Genomic DNA, 19201 nt, shown 5'->3' with positions numbered 1-19201 from the left:
TATGATTCGATTGATAGTAGTAATTGAAATATAAGAAATGTAACATGAATATTTTTAAGATTTTTATCATGCATTAGAGAATTTAGTAGGTTTTAGAATTAGAGAATTTATTATGTCTTTTTAAAAAAAGTTCCGTAAAACCAACAGATGCAGTTTCCACTTAGAAGAGATAAGTCCATTTGCTTCTCCCAGAGGAAGGTATGCCGGGAATATTTTCACGTTTTTCATATGTTTTTGGTTGAGCGTTCTAGCAAAATAAGAATTTTACTTTTATGATTCGATTAATACTAGTAATTAAATGTCTGCATAAAAACATTAGACAAAATAAATAAATTACACGCACAGAAATATAAAAAAATGTAGTAAAATTATCTTTATGACTTTTGAAAATATAATTAAATAAAGGTTTTTTTTATCAAAATATTATTGTGTTAAAAAACCAGAAGTTATTCATTTTTGCATGCATTTCAGTTGGCCAAATTAATATCATTTTGTATACAAATTTCATAAAATAATACTTAAAATAAACTCTTATCTATTATTTCAAAATATTATTTTATATCTTATTTATTTAATTTTTCCATAATTGATAATTAAAATTATTATTTGTATTTCTAGAGAACATGCCCGTGCTCTTCAGTTAACAATATCTCGGATATGATTGCCACAGACTGATTATTGAAAGTTACAGTAGAAGATATGTCATAGACATATGCAGAACGTTTAAGAATTAAAAAAAAATTATTAGTTGTACTGAACTTTAGATGTATATTTGCAGTAATATTAATATATTTTCTGTAAGTTTTTTTTTCCTATTTACAATGTTTACGAATTTTAAAATTAAACAATAGTGATCCGGTTTAAAACAAACGGTGATCCATTAACCGAAAAAATGCACTTCTAGATATAAGTATAAAGTGGAAAGAAAATAATAACTATAATAAAATAATAAAGATTGCGCACCTTAGCTTATTAATTTTTGCTACATTCCAATTAAAAAATACAAATGTGGAGATTCCCGATACCGTAACTAATTTTTTAATGCTTAGGTTTTTCCTCACAACAATCAATCAATCAATTAAGCATAAATAAAACCTGTCTCAGTTACTAGACAACCAAATAGAAGTTGAAATTTCTCATCCGACAATACGGATTCATCCGATGAGATTCATGACAACACAGACTAAATGATCGGAGTATTTTTGATAACACTCGTCATTACAGACGGTGATGGATGTTTATATATGTTGAAAGACTTTTAGAATAAATATTTTCTTATATTAGCTTGCAACTTTACAATTTATTTAGATTAGCAACTCATTTAGAAACTACATAAAATGATTCGTGAGAATCACTTATGTTTGAACCATGATGAATTGATGAGAATGATATCTCAATACCTGAAATTCTAAACTTAAATATTACATTAAGAGAAAACGTCTAAAATAGTGGATATATCACACAATAGTTCCATATATATATATGGTTGAAATTTTCTGTAATGATATGCATTTCTATTGTAATTATGGATCCTAACTTGGCAGCATTGATTCAGTTCTTTTCTTAAAAGGTTTGACATTTTACCTGAAAAAAATACTTCATTAATTATTTTTGTTTTACATGCAACAAGCAGATTCTGAATGCATGCTTTAATTTGGAATAAATCTTTATAAAATCATGCGAAATAAATGAACGCAAAGATTATAAGAAATCTGATTAGATCTATTAATTAGATCCAGTTATTTATTCGAGAACAACCACTATTTATGGATTTCGAATCCTCTGTAGAACATATTAGATAAGAATATATTGCCGAAAAATTGAATCAACGAGAAGGGTTGATTAGAAAATGAATATTTAAAATGCAATATTTACTTGAAAGGAAATGCCATATAATAAATTATTTGGAATGTTTTGAAAAAATACTTTCCAAACTTCTAAATGCTCTTTTCTAAAGTATGAGAGTCGACTATAAGTTTAAATTTGCTTATATAAAATATAGTTATTTTGGGAATTTGTTTCTTATTACATAACTATACTCAATTAGTTTCCAGAGTATTGTTCTAAAGATTTTCTGATCATTAAATCTAGGAAAATTCGCCATTAAGCTATTAAATTTCTGTAAATTATATACGCTTTGAACTTAAAACCATTTCCAATCTGAATTAAGGTTCTAAAAACACTTTCACACTGAACTCTTGCTAATAAACACTCCAATAGCTTGGTTCAAATCCCCCATAGCCAATAATTTTTCCTCTGCTGTAACTTTAATTAATATCAGCATCAACAAAACCTCCTTTCACCAGCGCATCTCGCCCTCCAGCCACGACAAAGAACACTTCACAAAACCCTCTGGAAGGAGTCACTCCTCAAACACACAGGCAGCAGCCCCACTAATGACTCCCCAACTCACATAAGAAAAGTAAAGTTATTTCCTGTAGTATATCTATATGTACAGGGAAACAGAATGGGAGATCTGGAGCAAGCAATGGGGATGAAGAAAAAGGTGGGAGAAAAGAAGAACTGCATGAGGAATATAACATCTGACAATGACGACGGTCCCCAGAGGGGAAGAGGCCCTCAAGAGAAGGCTTTTGAAATGAAAGGACTCTGAGATTGCTAAACAAGCTATTCTTGGTTGTGACTGTCCATTAATATCTCGATATAGGCGTCCGCAATCTGGATAGGTCTGACACCTAATCAGAAAACGATGTCAGCTCATTGCTAGCTTCGGGGCATTTAGTTGACGCAAACGTTACAGAAAGGGATTCAATTTACATGGAGAATATGGTGGTGTCCAAAGTTGGGTTTAACCAGCGAAAGCAGGCGTAGGGTCTAATTGAGCTTATCTTCCCACTTCTCATTATATACATCATTATAATTTCTCAGAAACTGCAAAGTGGAGGATTATGAAAGAAAAAATTAAACCTACCTATATGAGAAAAATGAGATATTTCTTTTTTAGTAGGTATTATAATTTACCCCTATGATTAGTAGATTTTTCAAGTTCATTTAATATTATGGTTAAATATAAACTACATGTAAATTAGTGATTTTTCAAAAATTTTAAACTTTCTGAGTGGAATGAGTGAAAAGAACTAAAAACAGAAAAACAAAGGAAAAGCGGAGTTAATTTTCTTTATTTTGCTGAAAATCGTAAATATGTAATAATGTAATAAGAGCAACATTTTTGCAATAAAAGAAAAAAAAAGGCATAGTTATCTAATATTTGCTAATATATATCTAATATTTGATAAAAAATGTTTCATGTACTAGAGAGTTGAATGGAAATTTTGGCTAAGATAATTTTTGCTCTATAATTGTTTTAGTTCAGATAATAATTATAAGAAGTAATTTATAAACGGGCATATAATATCCATTTAGAAGGAGGCTTGCTTATAAAGTCTAAGAAATAAATCATAATACTCACATTGGCTGGAAGATCCTTCATATCCAAAACAGAAAGAAAAAAGTGAGATTAAAGAGGGCTACACATTTATAAAAAAATATATATATCACAGCACTACATTATCTAGAGCACAAATAAATTCATTTGAACAGAAAAATAAAATTCTGATTATAAAAAAAAAGTGAAAGTGAAAAACATACGTTTTAATTTTATTAATTAATAATCGCTTTTTATTTACGTAACATTTATTTTACAGTAAAATTTAAAAAAATACAATATATACAATACAATAAACAATACAATATACAATACAATATACAATACAATAAAAAAATACAATAATTTAATTTACAATATATACAATATACAAAGATGACTGTCTGTGATATAAAAATAATGAGCCTTCTTTTCGGTTTCGTAATCGATGGAATCAAGTTCATTATTTCTTTACTTTCAAGGTCTTCCGAGTACACAAACTGGTACTCATTAAATTCACCAGAATAAAATGTCATTTTTTTATTGATAGTCTTTCCATCTTCGGACTCTGCTATTACCCATACTTCGTTTTTATATCAAAATAGTATATTTTTTTATTTGAGTTTAAATAATCAAATTGTTTTCATGTATTTCATCTCTTTTTACTTTTTTCATATACGAAATACACAAAGAGAAGTTACTGCAATTATCAAAAGAATTCTCACTCGAAATTTTGTCGAATCTCCGCCTTTCATGATTCCTTAAGTCTGATAAACGCATTATTAAAATTATGTATGTCCGTCTGTCTGTGAACATGTTATCCACGTACACCCACTCAACCGATAAGGAACCTCCAAGGTTCCACGCTCGGGGATGTACTGTGGTGTTAATGTCTGTGAACATGAAAACTCAAAACCGCTTTGAGCTAGACGGATGAAATTGAATATCCTGTCTTTGCACCCAATTCATAGTTTTTTGCCACAATTTATTCGAAATCCATTAGCAGTATTTTAGTTTTCTGACTGTCCGAATGCAAGAGAATCCAGCGCTAGATGAATAAAATTTTATACACATTGGCAAATTTAATACGTAAAGTGTATATATGTGTCAAAATTCGAGCTAAATCCCATAAGAGATTATTTGTCTGTTTGTACTTTCACTTGCATTTAAACGTGACAACTCAAAAATGCAACGACGCGGATGAATGAAATTGAATGCATAGTTTGAATATTGCATACGTAAACTTTCATGAAATTTTGAATAAAATTTTAGAATGGTTGGCTATCTGTGGGACTGGACTTCGGCATATTTGTAAAAAGGTGACTCAAAAACATAATATTTTAGATAAGTGAAATTTGGTATGCGATATAATTGCGACAATCGTAGATCCATGCGCATTTTGTTTTCCATTTTCGAAAAACATCTTCCACAATTCACACTTGATTTTCTTAATCACACTCCATACAGAGTTTTCCTAGTTGGAATTTTGAAAATAAAAATCTGAGTACTCGAGTTGTTAACGACCTCGTCCAAACTACAGAGTTTCATACGAGGATGTATAATAGCTCTTTTATTAGATAATGCACAAGAAAGTTTCGGGAACCGCTCTCGGGTTTTATTTATTTTTATCATGCCATTAAGATCCATTTTTAGAAATTTCAGTTCAAACTCTTGAAATAAAAGATTTCCTAAAACTGGATTTATTAAATAGCATTAGCTACATTTACAATTTTTTTTTTTTTTTTTTTTTTTTTTTTGCCGGCGTTTTGGCATAGGGGTAGCGCGTCTTCCCCGTGACCTGGGAGTCCTGGGTTCGAGTCCCGGTTCGGGCATGGTTGTTTTTCCTTTTCTATCTGTGAGATGTGTGAATGTGCCCCCCCCCCCCCTGTAAAAAGGGGTTGTGCAAGCGAATGTGATTCTTGAGTAGCTAAGACGTACTCTTGGCCCTAGTTGGCGCTACTAAAATAAAAGACGCTCCCTTGGCTTAAAATCACTGACTTCGTCAGCGAGCTTGTCCATGGCAAGTGCCATTATAAACAACAACAACAATTTTTTTTGGTACAAAAGAAGGTTTTATATCTGTTGTTAAATCTATTTGCTATAAAATATTTATAAATTATTTTAATAAATTTATATTTAGTTTTAGGAGCTAAAAATTAATTAATCCCTTATAACACACACAAAAAAATTTATTTTCATACATTTATTTTACCGCACTCTGAGACTTCAATTATTTCTTCTCGGCTTTATGAATTTTGTAAAAAGCACTTTCAGGTTTTGCACTCGGAAAACAGAATTCGATTAGAATGTTTTTCTTGATAACACTTTGTTTCTCTAAAATGTCGTTTCCTTTAAAAGAGTGCTTATTATGAATTTATGAGACATTATGTCTCGAAGCTTCGATCATCCGACCAAAAACAACAACAAAAAAATGTTCCGAACGAAATCCATCCATTGTCTGATTGTGTAATTTAGTTAATTAAGAAATACGCAAAATGGGAGAAGGAAAGTGTGCTTTATTCATTGCATTTTCCAGAGAAATGCCCCATCAAAGTACTCAGCCCATCACGTGATAAAGGTTAAAGCCGAGCGATGATATCAAAATAAAAAAGACCCATCCTGCCTGCCCTTAATGAAATCGACTCCCAGCATGAGCGGATAGGTAATGAGAAAACTAGCATAGCGTAATTAATGCACTATTATGTCGCAGAAGCCAAATAACTTTGGTATAATGGCTTTCACAAATTTAATTAAGTCACTGGCTTTTGAAAGAAATGTGCATTGCTTGTTAATAGGGAGATATTTCATGAGCACACTGCAGATTTTAAAGGTGTTTCTCTCTTGAAAAATCAGTCGCAAATTAAATTCGAGACATTTATTATTATATTTTCTTGAGTAGCGGGGAAGATTAGCTCACACCAGACTTTATCCTGAAAGTAACTTCATTTTATATAATGGATGTTTATCGATTGCAATATGTGGTTTATTTTATAATAGAGGAGTTCAGCTTAAACATTATCTAACATTTTTCATCATTGAAATGAAATCCATTCCGCAATTACTTCTTCTTAAAAAGGATAGTAAATTCTTCCTTAATTCAATCGTCAGAGAATCATGAGAAATATTTTTATTTGATGGAATAGAGTAACCTACAAAAGAGGTAGGTTACTCGATTTTACAGGCTTGAAAATACTTAAATTCTTGCCTGTTGAATCGAAAAAGAGATCCATAATAAGCAGAAATTGCTGCAGGAAACTTCTAGTTAATTTTCGAAAAGAAAAAATTGATAAATATACAGTGGACTTTATTTGTAGTGATTCTCTTTAAGCCCAAACTACAGTTAGCACACCCGAATACGCCCAATATGTTTTAAAAATTATATAATTATATAAGTACACAAGGACAATAGGATCAACAGATCACACAATATTTTTCGTATTTTTCTTTCATTTTAAATAGAAAGAGAAAAATCAATGGAGTGTCGAGGATTGAAAATTAATCATATATATTTAATTTTTCGTGCTTTCTTAAAATGTTATCGAAACTATTGAGTTATCGCTGATCTGCTAGATAAAACTTTCATATGAATAATTTCAGCAAAAGATTCAGTATACAATATTGGACTGATCTTCTTCAATGTCGAAGAGTTTGCAGTGCTTTGACAAGTTGATGACGGTTTCCTTTCAGGAATGATCCCCTTCATTGCCATTGTCCTTATGCTATTCGCCGTATTCTATTCGATTCATTCATGCATGATATATTGTTCCTTCTATAGCGTTTTAGTTATCTCGCAGTTACGTCAACGTTGCTCCATGTCTCATAATCTTCCTCGGAAATGTCTGTTGTATTTTGAACAAAATACTACAAAAACAAATCTACAACAAATTGAACAAAACAGAATTGGTTCCCTACCGAAACACTTGGACATCTAAATTGACCAATACAAGCAAATTGTTGCTTAATAGAACAGACGAATTTTCTACGCATTTAGATACAAGAGATCCGTTTCTCACTACCGGTAGCTTCTTAATGATTTACATATTTATCACTATAGAAACTATTCAATGGAGATATTTTAAGGGATATTTCACACTTTAGAGGCTTGATTCGATGGCGAAAACATATACTAAATCATCAATTCCACTGTAACGCCGTACTAGTAAAACGATGCATGATCTTCATCAGATTAATATCCACTTGATGCATAGTTAGTGGAATTTTCGGGGTATCTTGATCTAGTCACGCTAGGATCCTGGGCCAAGACTCTGCCACGAGACCAGGACTTTCAAGATTGCCACTAAAATGCACAGATAATTCGACTCTCGATTCTGATCCAAAGCTCTGTCATCAGACCGAATCTTCTCAACTCCACACTGAAATGTACAAATAATATTTCAAATAACACTACACTCGAAAGCAAAGTTTCAATGAAGTCTTTAGATTTGCAAATGTAAAATATTCTTCTTATAAAACAATATGCTTATATTTCCAGGTATTTTTGTGATTCTCCATTAGTTGAATGGGCATTCAGATGATAACAAATTTGTTGAAACGCAGTTTTATTTTAAGAGTCTACTACTTTAAGACGCATCTAGAAATTTTAATCTAAAGCATGACGTTTGAAAGTAGTTCCGCCATTTAGATTATAAAAATGCAAAACAAAAACTGAATAATAGTTAATTGTACACAAATATAAAATGAACAAATCCAACCAGTTTCATTTCTTCCTAGTAAGAATTTCAAACACAGACATTTTACCTTTGTGTACATTGTACCATTTGTGTTTCCTAGAAGTAAATTTGATTTCGTGTTTGAGTGAAAAAAAATCATCATTATTATAAGTAAACAACTACAAATAGATATCACCATCAAAATAAAAGTAGTATATTTGATTAATTTAAAATAAAACTATGAAAATCTTTAGAATGAATTAAAAGTTTCCAAAATATAGTTTTTTTCTTTTTTCAAAATAAAAAAATCGACAGACAATAAATAAATAAACAAAATAAATGTGCAGAAAAAAATAGAAAGCGATACACAGGTGAAACATTTCGGAGCATTGCGGACAGCATTATAAAATTTTTAAGTGTAATATCACAATTCATCACGTTTTAAGGAAATTATTGTGATAGAGCCTAAAAATGTTATTAGTTTGTATCAGTCTTTTATGATCAGCATGCACATTTGAAGGGAAATTAGAAGATTTTTTTACATCATTTTCAATGCAAATGGCTTAAAAAAATTTCTTATTATAGTGGTTACATATTCACGCAGTCAAACCATGCATTGCCATTTATTGGCGAGTCACATTAATTGGCGATTTACCAGCTTTTTCCAACCTGAACGGATACAAATTGACAACTTCAAAACAGTTCATTTTGTGTACGATCTCTTGCTTTGACTTTTGGAGCGTATTGCTACTCATTGAATATTTTTTTTTTGTCTATTGTTATAGTCAGAAAGCTCATAATGCTTAAAGAAAAATGACAGAGTGAGTTGTTTTTAAAAGTAAACCTTGACTAGGAAAAGTTTAAAATAAAATCAATTTCTGATAAATAAGTGATGCTATGTGATGGCAAAGAAGATTTGTTATGAAAGGCAATTTGTTAGAAAGTTTATTCCTTTCGAAAATTAAATTATCATTTTAAATGACTTGCATTTCTCAGTATTATAAGATCAAGTACCGGGTGCGGCATAAATTCGTGCAAACTTCAAAAAATCATAATAAAAAAAGTAATGTTCGAAAAAATTGCGGTTTGTGGGAATATGTTCAGACAGCCTTTGAATTTTGTAATTTCCATTTAAAAAAGTGTATTTAGAAAATGACCGATAGATGGCGCTCACACGTCATTCCGAGACGGTTTAGGCAAATCAGGAGAACAGAGCACAGTAACATTATAGTACATTTTATTTTAAAGTAAAAAAATGTTCAACATGACCGCCACCACAACGTATTAAGCAAGTGAGGCGTGTAAGATGTCGGCATTGATGCCACCAACGACCAATTGAATGGCATCTTTCAGTTCCATCAAAGTGGGGGGAGAGCTCCGGTAGACACGAGACTTCAGGTATCCCCGCAACCAAAAGTCCGCTGGAGAAAAATCTGGCGATCGTGAGGGGCACTCATTCTTACATCCTCGGCTTATCAGTCTGTCCTCAGTGAATGTGTCTAGGAGGACCGTCTTAACGGAACTAGCAACGTGGGGGAAGCACCATCCTGCATGAAGGTGACGGAAGATAATGCACGTCTTTGCTGCAAAGCAGGCATAACGTGGTGACGCAATACCCTAAGATAGCGTTCTGCAGTGACAGAACAGATTTTTTTCAACCGGATACAGGACAACGCTCTTCAAAAAAGAAAGGGCCTAGAATGATGGACGCAGTCAAACCGAACGAAACAGTCACATGCGGAGAATGTAGTGGTTTGGTTGTGTATACACGAGGGTTTGAGGTCGCCCAGATAACTGTTTTGCGTATTGACGTCACCATACAATGAAAAGTGGAATTCACCTATCCACATGATGTTCAGTAACCATTCTGGGTCACGTTCCATTTGTGCGACCACCCATGTTGCAGAGGCTTGTCTTTCCTCGCAATCTGTTGGCAACAACTGGTGAAATGCCTCTATCTTATACGGATGCAGTTTCAAGATTTCGGGCAGAATGCGTCGGACCGACCTTTCCGGAATTCCTGCTACTTTACCTGCTTCACGTGCACTGCAACTCCCCGTTGAAATCTCAGCTGCCATATTTTTCATAACCCTTTGGATAACATTGACGCGGTCAGCGCTGACGAATGATCTGCCACTTCGTAGACGATCCTCTAATCTTCCCGATTCTTCAAAACGGCGAACTGAATTCAATAACCCATTCAATGAAATTGGGTTTTTCTTCGCTTTAATTCCTTTCACCGTCCGTAACTGTCGCAATGCTTCAGTCGCGGATTCACCGTCCTAATAGAACAGTTTAACCACTAATGCTCGATCCGGTAGCGCTGCATGCTACTGGCGTCGAATCACAAATCCATTTTCAGCCTTGTGTTTTATAGCTATGCTGATTTGCATAAACTGTCTCGGTATGACGTGTGAGCGCCATTTATCGGTCATACATTTTTTAATGGAAATAACAAAATCCAAAGGCTCTCTGAACATATTCCCGCAAAACGCAATTTTTTATGAGCATTACTTTTTTTATTCATGGTTTGAAGTTTTGAAGTTTGCACGAATTTATGCCGCACCCGGTATAGTTAAGAATGTAAAGTATTCTTTATAAAGAAAGAAAAATTGCAGCAAAGTTTAATTTATTTTTAAAGTTTATTTTACATACAACAGTTGCGGTTCGAAACAAGGTGTCCTTTCTATTTGCTGTTAAATTAATTTATTAATATTTATTGCATTTTTTGGTGCTTTTATTTTACATAACAGGGGTTTAAATACTCTATTATACTTGTCAAAGTTTGAGATGATATTCATTCTGTATACATAGAAAATAGTTTTGATTATGAAAAATTGGTTTTGTTTTAAATAAAAATTATCAACGTCGTGTTATCGCAGTGGACGTATTTCTATATTTAGAAAGTTTTATATTTTTCCTTGCTGAAAATTATACATTTTCTTATAATTTTTGAGTTATTATAATCTTGTCGTTCTTATTTTCTTTTTATTTACTTGTTCGTTTTAATCCATTTAATCATTATAGTGGTATCGAATTTCAAAGCTTTGTCGTTAACAAAACTCTATAATTTACGATTTCCTAACCGACATTTTTTTGATAAATAGACATTATAAATGCTTTCTAGATTTAATATCTTAAGCGATTTTACCTTTTGCTTCCATATTATTTACCTTTATCGTCCTGGAACACAAAATCCCTTTTTTTTGTTTTGTTTAAACGTAGATATATTGAGAGAGAAAAAAAGATGGATATCCTACCAAAATGGATTTTCTAAGCATATTCTGTTATTTACCAGATGCCTCTCTTCTGTTTTCTAATAGCTATGAAGGATTCAATTTTCTAACCGGATGATTTATTTCAAGCACATAACTGTAATGCGAAACGATTGGCAGACTGAAGCAGCATATGCTTCTGACATTGGAGAACGGAAACTACGCTGCCATCTGCTCAGTTTCAGCTTCTGTTTTCGAATACACAATAAAATGGGTGCAGGTGCAGAATTGAATTCGAAATTGTCTAGTGTTGATAGCACAAGACAATTTCATACGTACATATGTTAATGCTGGAAATAAATTCAAATCAACATCAAAAGGGTATTCCAAACTCCCATCAAAATTTCTCACTATCAGTAACAAATCATTATTTGTCAGTGAAAAAAGTTAACAACTGAGAAAACAATATTACAAATATTTTATGCATAAAATTATGCATTTATTCCAGATTAATTCATTGATTAGTTAATTAATTGTATTTATATTAATTTTGAAATAACTAATGATTGAATTCAATCACAATTCATTTGTAAGTCGTTAGCATCTCGAATCTAATAAAATTTCTCAAACCTAATTATATATATCCGGAAAGAATTTAAAAAAGATGTTTTCCTAATGAATATTATTTGTTAGTTTCTTAGGAATCGATTATTGTATTTTTAAAATTTAAATTATGAAATCGCAACTCGCAGAGAGAATCAATGTCTATAAATTTTAATTATAATATAATTTAAATTACATTTATGGACATATTGTTGTTTACAAAAAAATATAATAAATAAAACTAAACATTCATACAACTATTGTTCACGGCAATGTAGTATGAAAATATTTGTAAAATGGAGTACATGCGGGAAGGCTAGGATTCTGGCAAAACAAATAGGTTATAACTTTAAATCCATATGCCATGGAAGAATTATGAATAGATTTTTGTTTCATAGCGTTTCGAATTGGCATCAAATATGAATTAAGTTTCTAATGTTCATTTGTACATAAACATTTAAATTAGAGCAGTTTTGTTTAAACGGAATGATAACTGTACAGATTAGATATCTTTCGTAGCGAAGCATGGAGGCATTAAGGCATTGAATAATTTTTCCAGTATTTATTGTTTCGAATTTTATATGAATAATCATAACATTGGATTTCATATGAGTCGAAGGAATTGTGATACTCTTCCTAACAAATCAATAGAGTATTATGGGTTGGCATGGTTTTCATAATATATTGTCATGGCCTAGGAGATTCAAGAATTGCTTTGCATGTTTGAGGAACCTGAATTGAAAGCAGAAATTTATTGATTCTGTATTATGGGCATTATTTAGAACAACAATGCATTACAGCATCATTTAGAACAACAACGAGAGTCAGTTTGTTCTGAAAAGATTCCAAAATGTGAATATTTCTACAATTTATTGAACTCTAGTTAGACTTTTGCCTCATATTCCATGTAAGTGTTGCAAGGTATCTTTGATAAACAAATGATGCCATATTTTCCTTTTGCTATGAATCCTGATTAGAAATGTATCACTTTATGATTGACTAGCTATTACCCGCGACTTCGTTCGCGTGGAAATTTTGATGTGTATGTATGAGAACTGACGGTCTGATCAAAAGGCAAAATGATATCAAACCATATCATTATAGTGCGGTTCAAAGCAGAGTCTGAGATGATATAATCAAAAAACTTGTAACTGACTGAGAAAGACCTACGGAAAATTTCAACATTTAATTTTATTCTAATACCATAATGTAAACAACATTAAGTCCTGGTTTGGCCCTGGGATTTGTTGATCGTCATTGTAAAAGCCAATTTTAAGGGAAATTGTAACCTCTTGAAACAGAGTGGTAAGATGTTTCGAATAACAGATATGCGGGGAATTAAAAGGCTGTCTCCTTTAGAAGCTCCTATAATAATGGTAGCTTTTATAATATTACTGCCAAGCTCTCTGATACGAAGCCTGATGCCGTTGCACATTTTTTGTACATCAAGATTTCACATCAGCAGGGCTGGAACACCAAATTTAAGCTCCAGCTTATGCGAAGATACACCTGTTAACTTTGGGGAGTTGAGAAATTCAGCGGGGTAGGCAGTATTATCGTCATTAGCCGTCACAGTTTCTATGGATGTGTATAGTTTTGAATTTCCGACGATCATGTCTGAATTTTCTTTTGTTTATTTTATTGACACATTCTTTGGCGACAGCACTGCCCTCTCACACAACCATTCTTCATAATTTATATTAACCTCCAAATTGGAAAAAACTGGAATGATAAGCTCATCTTCTGTAGCCACTGGATAGGAAAATTCTTCTGAAAATAAAATTATCCAATTTGCATCCTCTCCCACTCCAATATGCAGAATCTTATTTGCAAAGACACCTGATTCATGGTCGTTGTACAGTTGGAAGCGCATGTTGCTCGTAAGATGGAGCTTTTCAGTCCTAGACCACAGAGGCGACGCCTTGAGAAATGCGTGTATTTCATCCGCCGGTATGGCCCTCTCAATAACTGTCAGTGTCTGTCTAAAGTCTTCTGTGCGCAAAGCAACAACGACCCCCATCACTGCCTGGTTGCCGCGGACGTCCCGCAGGCTGCGGTTTAACGCCTCTTAAGCATTCCTGTGTGACATTGTGCACTCGTCTCATACTATTAACTTGCACTGCTGCAAATTAACACCCCGGCCGCTGCTTTTGGTGATGTTGCACGTTAGGATATCTTCGTCTCTGCTTCGCTTCAAAATTAAGTGGCAATTTGAAAATGGAATGTGTAGTCCGGCCACCGTTAAGTAAAGTTGCTGCAATGCCCGAGGAAGCTACAGCCAGAGCTATATTACAGTCCTCGTGGAGTTGGACTAGCAGAGATTCAACACAAGCGTCTTACCCGTACTGCCTGGTGCGTCAAGAAAGAATAATCCCTCCTCCCTACTATTTCTCGGTGCAGAATCGTTTCGTAGACTTGACGCTACTTGGGAAGTAATCATAGTGTCATTTCATTAAACTGCACTTCTCAGACCGTGGTGTCGTAGTTTAGCTCCTTCACAACTTCACTTGATAATTCCCGCTTCGCAGTGATGTGTTTAGGCCGAAATCAGCTAGACATTTTCCAGATATGGAAATCATTTTATCCTCCATCAAAACCAAAGCTCCGTTAATGATTAGGTCATTGCGAGTGTCCTCCAGCCTATGCACGATATCTTCTTATAAAACGTACTTGTATGTATCCCACAGCTGGAGGGCGTTTGATAGTCCGCAAGTGCTCACTAAAATTGCAAACAGGTCTTCTAGATATATTCATAGCCCAAGCTTTATTACTCCTCTTCGAAAGATTAGATTTGCGTTTTCTGGGCATTTCGAAAAAGTATCAAATAATAACAAATAAAAAAAATTAAAACTAACTTTAAAAATCGATGTCCTTAAAACTATAAATAAATTTATTAAAAGTATATAATAAAACAAAATAGAAAATCAAGTCCGTATTTCTTTAAAATCAAGTAAAGTATATTTTATTTATCGATCGAGTTTGACATAGCTACAACAGTATAATACACATACTTTTTAAATTTTTAATTAAAAAGAAAATATAATTGTCAACAATCAGACCACAATGCAGGCGCGTGAATTTTTAACGTTAGTTGGCGTAACGTAAATGCGTGAATTTTATACGCTAGTTAGGGTAACGCAATGCAGATTATAAATTTTTTATTTCCTTTATTATATTTTATCTTAATTTAAAAGTATTTCAGAATGAATCCGAAAGATCGATTAATTAACAATTTTTAATTTTAAATGCATCAAACACTAAGAAAATGAACAGAATCATTTGAAATAATCAAAAACATGTTAAGCCTAACCTCTTTAGCGTGGGTAAGAAAAACTACTGAAGCCCTACTGATTGGGCGGTGGGAAAATACAGACTTTTGGCGAGAAAGTTAGTTTTTAATTAATAAAAAAATTTACTACTCTATTAACCGGAATAAATAGTAGCCTATCTCCTATTCCAGATTATAATCTATCTCTTTGCTAAATTTCATCCAATTCCATTCAGCCGTTTCGGATTGATTGACTAACAAACATCATTCCATCCAAACTTTCACATTTATAACAGTAGTATAGATTAAACAGAAATCAAGAATCTCATGACAGATATTTGAATTATATTTTGGATAAATATTTAAAAGAAAACTCGAATATGCGGTAATGTGAATGTGCAAGCTAAAAGAGAACTAATAATAGAATTATTTCTCCAGTCCTCTTACTCTTCTTTCCTACAGTATGTAATACTAGATTTGTGAAAATATATATATTTTTTTCAAACTTTATGGAAAATTGCTCCATTACTTTTAATATTGCTTCATTTCTTTTGTATAATATTTATATTATTCATTAAATTATATTGTTTTTTAATCTCTGATAATGATTCATTCTAGAGGCAAATCTTTTCATCTATCTTTTAACCACTATTTAAATTTCAATACTCATTAATCTTTATCGAGTATTCGATATTTATCAAATTTTATAGATACTTGCAGAGCTTTCGATATTAGCCGAACTTTTAATTCTTATCGAACATTTCTGCCATCGAGAATGTCTGGTAATCCTACCGATTCGATTCGGAAGCATCGCTTTAGAAGCAGTTAGAAGCAATTTATATCTATTATGCGGATTTATTTCAGATAATTAATGAGTGGAATGTATGTTGAAATGTTTATGATGCTGTTATTTTCACTTTTTTAATTCACATATTTTTCTATAGTATGTGATTTTATAGTTCAAAAATTATATAAATAAAACTTTTGATGCTCAACAATCTTGATAGATTTTTTAATGCTACGGGCATTTGATTGAACTTTCGGTACCTATGGAATTTTCGATAGTTATTGAATTTTAAACACTGATCAAACATTCATACCATCGAGAATAAGTCTATTATTAGAAACAATATTGGAAATTGGAATAAGGAAATTGTCTTTCATTTGGATTCAGATGCATCGTTTTGGAAGGAATTTGGGAAGGACTATGTATCTTTATAAGATTGATAAATCTTCATTATTCTGATTTAAGTTGTAAATGGAATATATGTTGGATGTTTATGGTCTTTACTGCATAGGTTTCTCTATATATATTTAAATGCATAAATTTTAAGAACTTTATATCTATAAAAATATTGTTCCGATTATATTTCACAATGTTTTGCTTATTAATTTTTTTTTTGATTTTATAAGATAAACGTTTTATAAAGTGATAAATGTTTTTGCTTTGTATTTATGATTTATGATAAAGCAGATTATTTTTAGTTATAGATCGGTCATTTGTCTTTTGATAACTAATTATATTTCTATTCTTATCGAATTTGTGAGTTCAATAGTAAAACTTACAATAGCATAAATCTATGGTAAATGTTGTGCAAAATGTGGTGCAAGGTGCATTTTCCGGACATGATATCATCTGGAAAATGGGCACAATACTCGCCTAATCCCAATCTCATGATTACAGCGTGTGGTCCATTTTTGGGTCTAGGGCTTGCACTAAACGACACAAAAGTTTGGACTCTTGAAAGCAATGGCTTCGGCGGAAATGGGATAATCAAAGGTAGAAGACATGCGGCCCATTGATGAAAATTTCAAAAAGCGTTTACGCCTCTACACTGCAAAACGCGACCACTTTGAAACAAATTAAATTTATTTTTTAGTAAGAGTCTACTCTTATTATTAGTTGTTATATTTTGTTAATTTATTCAATTTTAATCAAGTTATATTAAAAATTGTTTGTCCGGGTTTTTCTGCCGCACCCTGTATATTGAGATATTTTTTTCCTGAATTCATTTGAGCTTACGTTCCAAAATATTTAATATTCATACACGCCTCGGAATTATCATTTTTAATTTCTAAAATATTATATTTAAGCTTCTTTAGTTGTAATCATTTTATCTACAGAAGGAAATTTTAATTTTATGTTTAAAATAAACCTGCCATTAATACTTTTTTAAATAAAAATTTAAAATATTATTATTTTGAATTAATTTTACGGGGCATTAGATTGTAGATTTTGAGTTCGCAATTCATCAAAACTACTTAATTTAGAGTGGAAAAGCGCATAATTTTTTATGTGTGCACGTGTGTGGATAAAAAAACTGAGGTTTTCTAAATATGTTTTAAGGAGGTAATATTAAAAAAATATAATCCTTTATTAAAGAAATTAACTATTATGATATACTTAAAAACCTAGACATAGAAAAAACGATATGCTATTGTTGCATTTTCTATTAAACTCATTTTAATATTGTTGGATTTTTATTATTTTATTGGAAGAAAAAAACTCAAATATCTCTTATTATATAAATGAAAATTCTTGTTTTTTTTTTGTGTGCGGAGAAGTTCTGATAAACCATTATGCTATAATAGATTATTTATAATTAATTATTACAATAAATACATAATAAATTCGAGATATATCAAATATTGATTTATCTTGGATAATATATCGCATGGTGAAGTTCTAATATTGCCAGGTCTAAATCATTAGTGCATTAAACAATATATATTTTGTACTTATTTCCTATTTTTAAATTTTTTATTCAATTTGGAATTTCGTAATAATTTTTTTCTTTCTAAATTGTACTGATTGAAACCGATATTTAATTATATCTATGAATTGATGATAAACTTTTCAAAACTCTTATTATAATACATTTTCTTTAGAAGTATTTATGCATGTAAAATTTTAAAATTCTGGAACGTTTTAAAATAAGGTGATTACAAAATTCAGTCTTTACAAATATGGAACAAATCAAGATACATAAAAGAGTTAAAAAAGAAATCTGTAGGAATCTATTTAATTTATTTTTCATATTCAAAGTTTAATTTGATTTATGAAATTCTGCTCAGGAATGGTATATTTTTCACCTCTAAGAAATGCGTATAGAAGCTTAGGAACTCTAACGAACCTGAAGACTAAGAACAGAAAAGGGAAGTCGGATGCTTAAGATATCTAGAGATATTTATTGGCTGCCTTCAGTGAAGAATGCTAGTATAGATCGTTTTCTACCTTCAGCTGCCAAAAGCAGACACTCTCATTACGAAGTTCATCTAGTAGTGTCTTTTTCAAGATAATGCGGCAAGATAGAAAGGTGCATAATTATAAGATAGCAATAACAATGATGACGTTGAAATATATAGAACATTATTTCGGGATTGATGCATAGCATTTAATTAGTGATTTACAATTGATTAATCAATTACCCATATTATATTTTGTTTATAAAAAATATAATTATGTTATTTATGATTTAAAATATTTTAATTTTCAGTAACACATTGAAGATGCTATTGGTAGTAAGATTTACTTTTATTAGCATCTCTCGGCGAAACTTTAAAAATAATTAATTTTTTTAGAAAAAAACTTTGAATGGATTAAATTTACTAATTTTTCTGTTTAATAATTCTTAATTTCTTTGTTTGATGGCGCTGTAAAAAAATTTAAGAGTACAAATAATTATAATAATTCTGTTTATTGCCAGAACAGTACATGTCAAAATGCTGTTGATATGCAACGATTTTAGATTTGCATGGTAATGTACTTTTGAAATAAACATATTTAATTTCAAATATTGTAAAGACGTATTGTGTTTCTTGTTCACTCAAAAGAAAAATGCGTGTGAAAGTCATCATATTTTTATAAAAACTTAACGATAACAATGCCATAATACAAGAAATGAGTATGCGATGGCTTAAACGATTAAAAAAATGATGATTCCACACTCGTGCATTTAGTAGGATTAAAATCAAGTGAAAGAGTGAATAAATATCATTACTGTAAACAGATGATCAATTTGAAACATTCTTCGAATGAAAAGTGTCCATATTGGACTAA

The sequence above is a fragment of the Argiope bruennichi genome, chromosome 4 (genome assembly GCF_947563725.1).
Source record: "Argiope bruennichi chromosome 4, qqArgBrue1.1, whole genome shotgun sequence".
Lineage (NCBI taxonomy): Eukaryota > Metazoa > Arthropoda > Arachnida > Araneae > Araneidae > Argiope > Argiope bruennichi.
Note: the sequence above shows the minus strand (reverse complement) of the source record.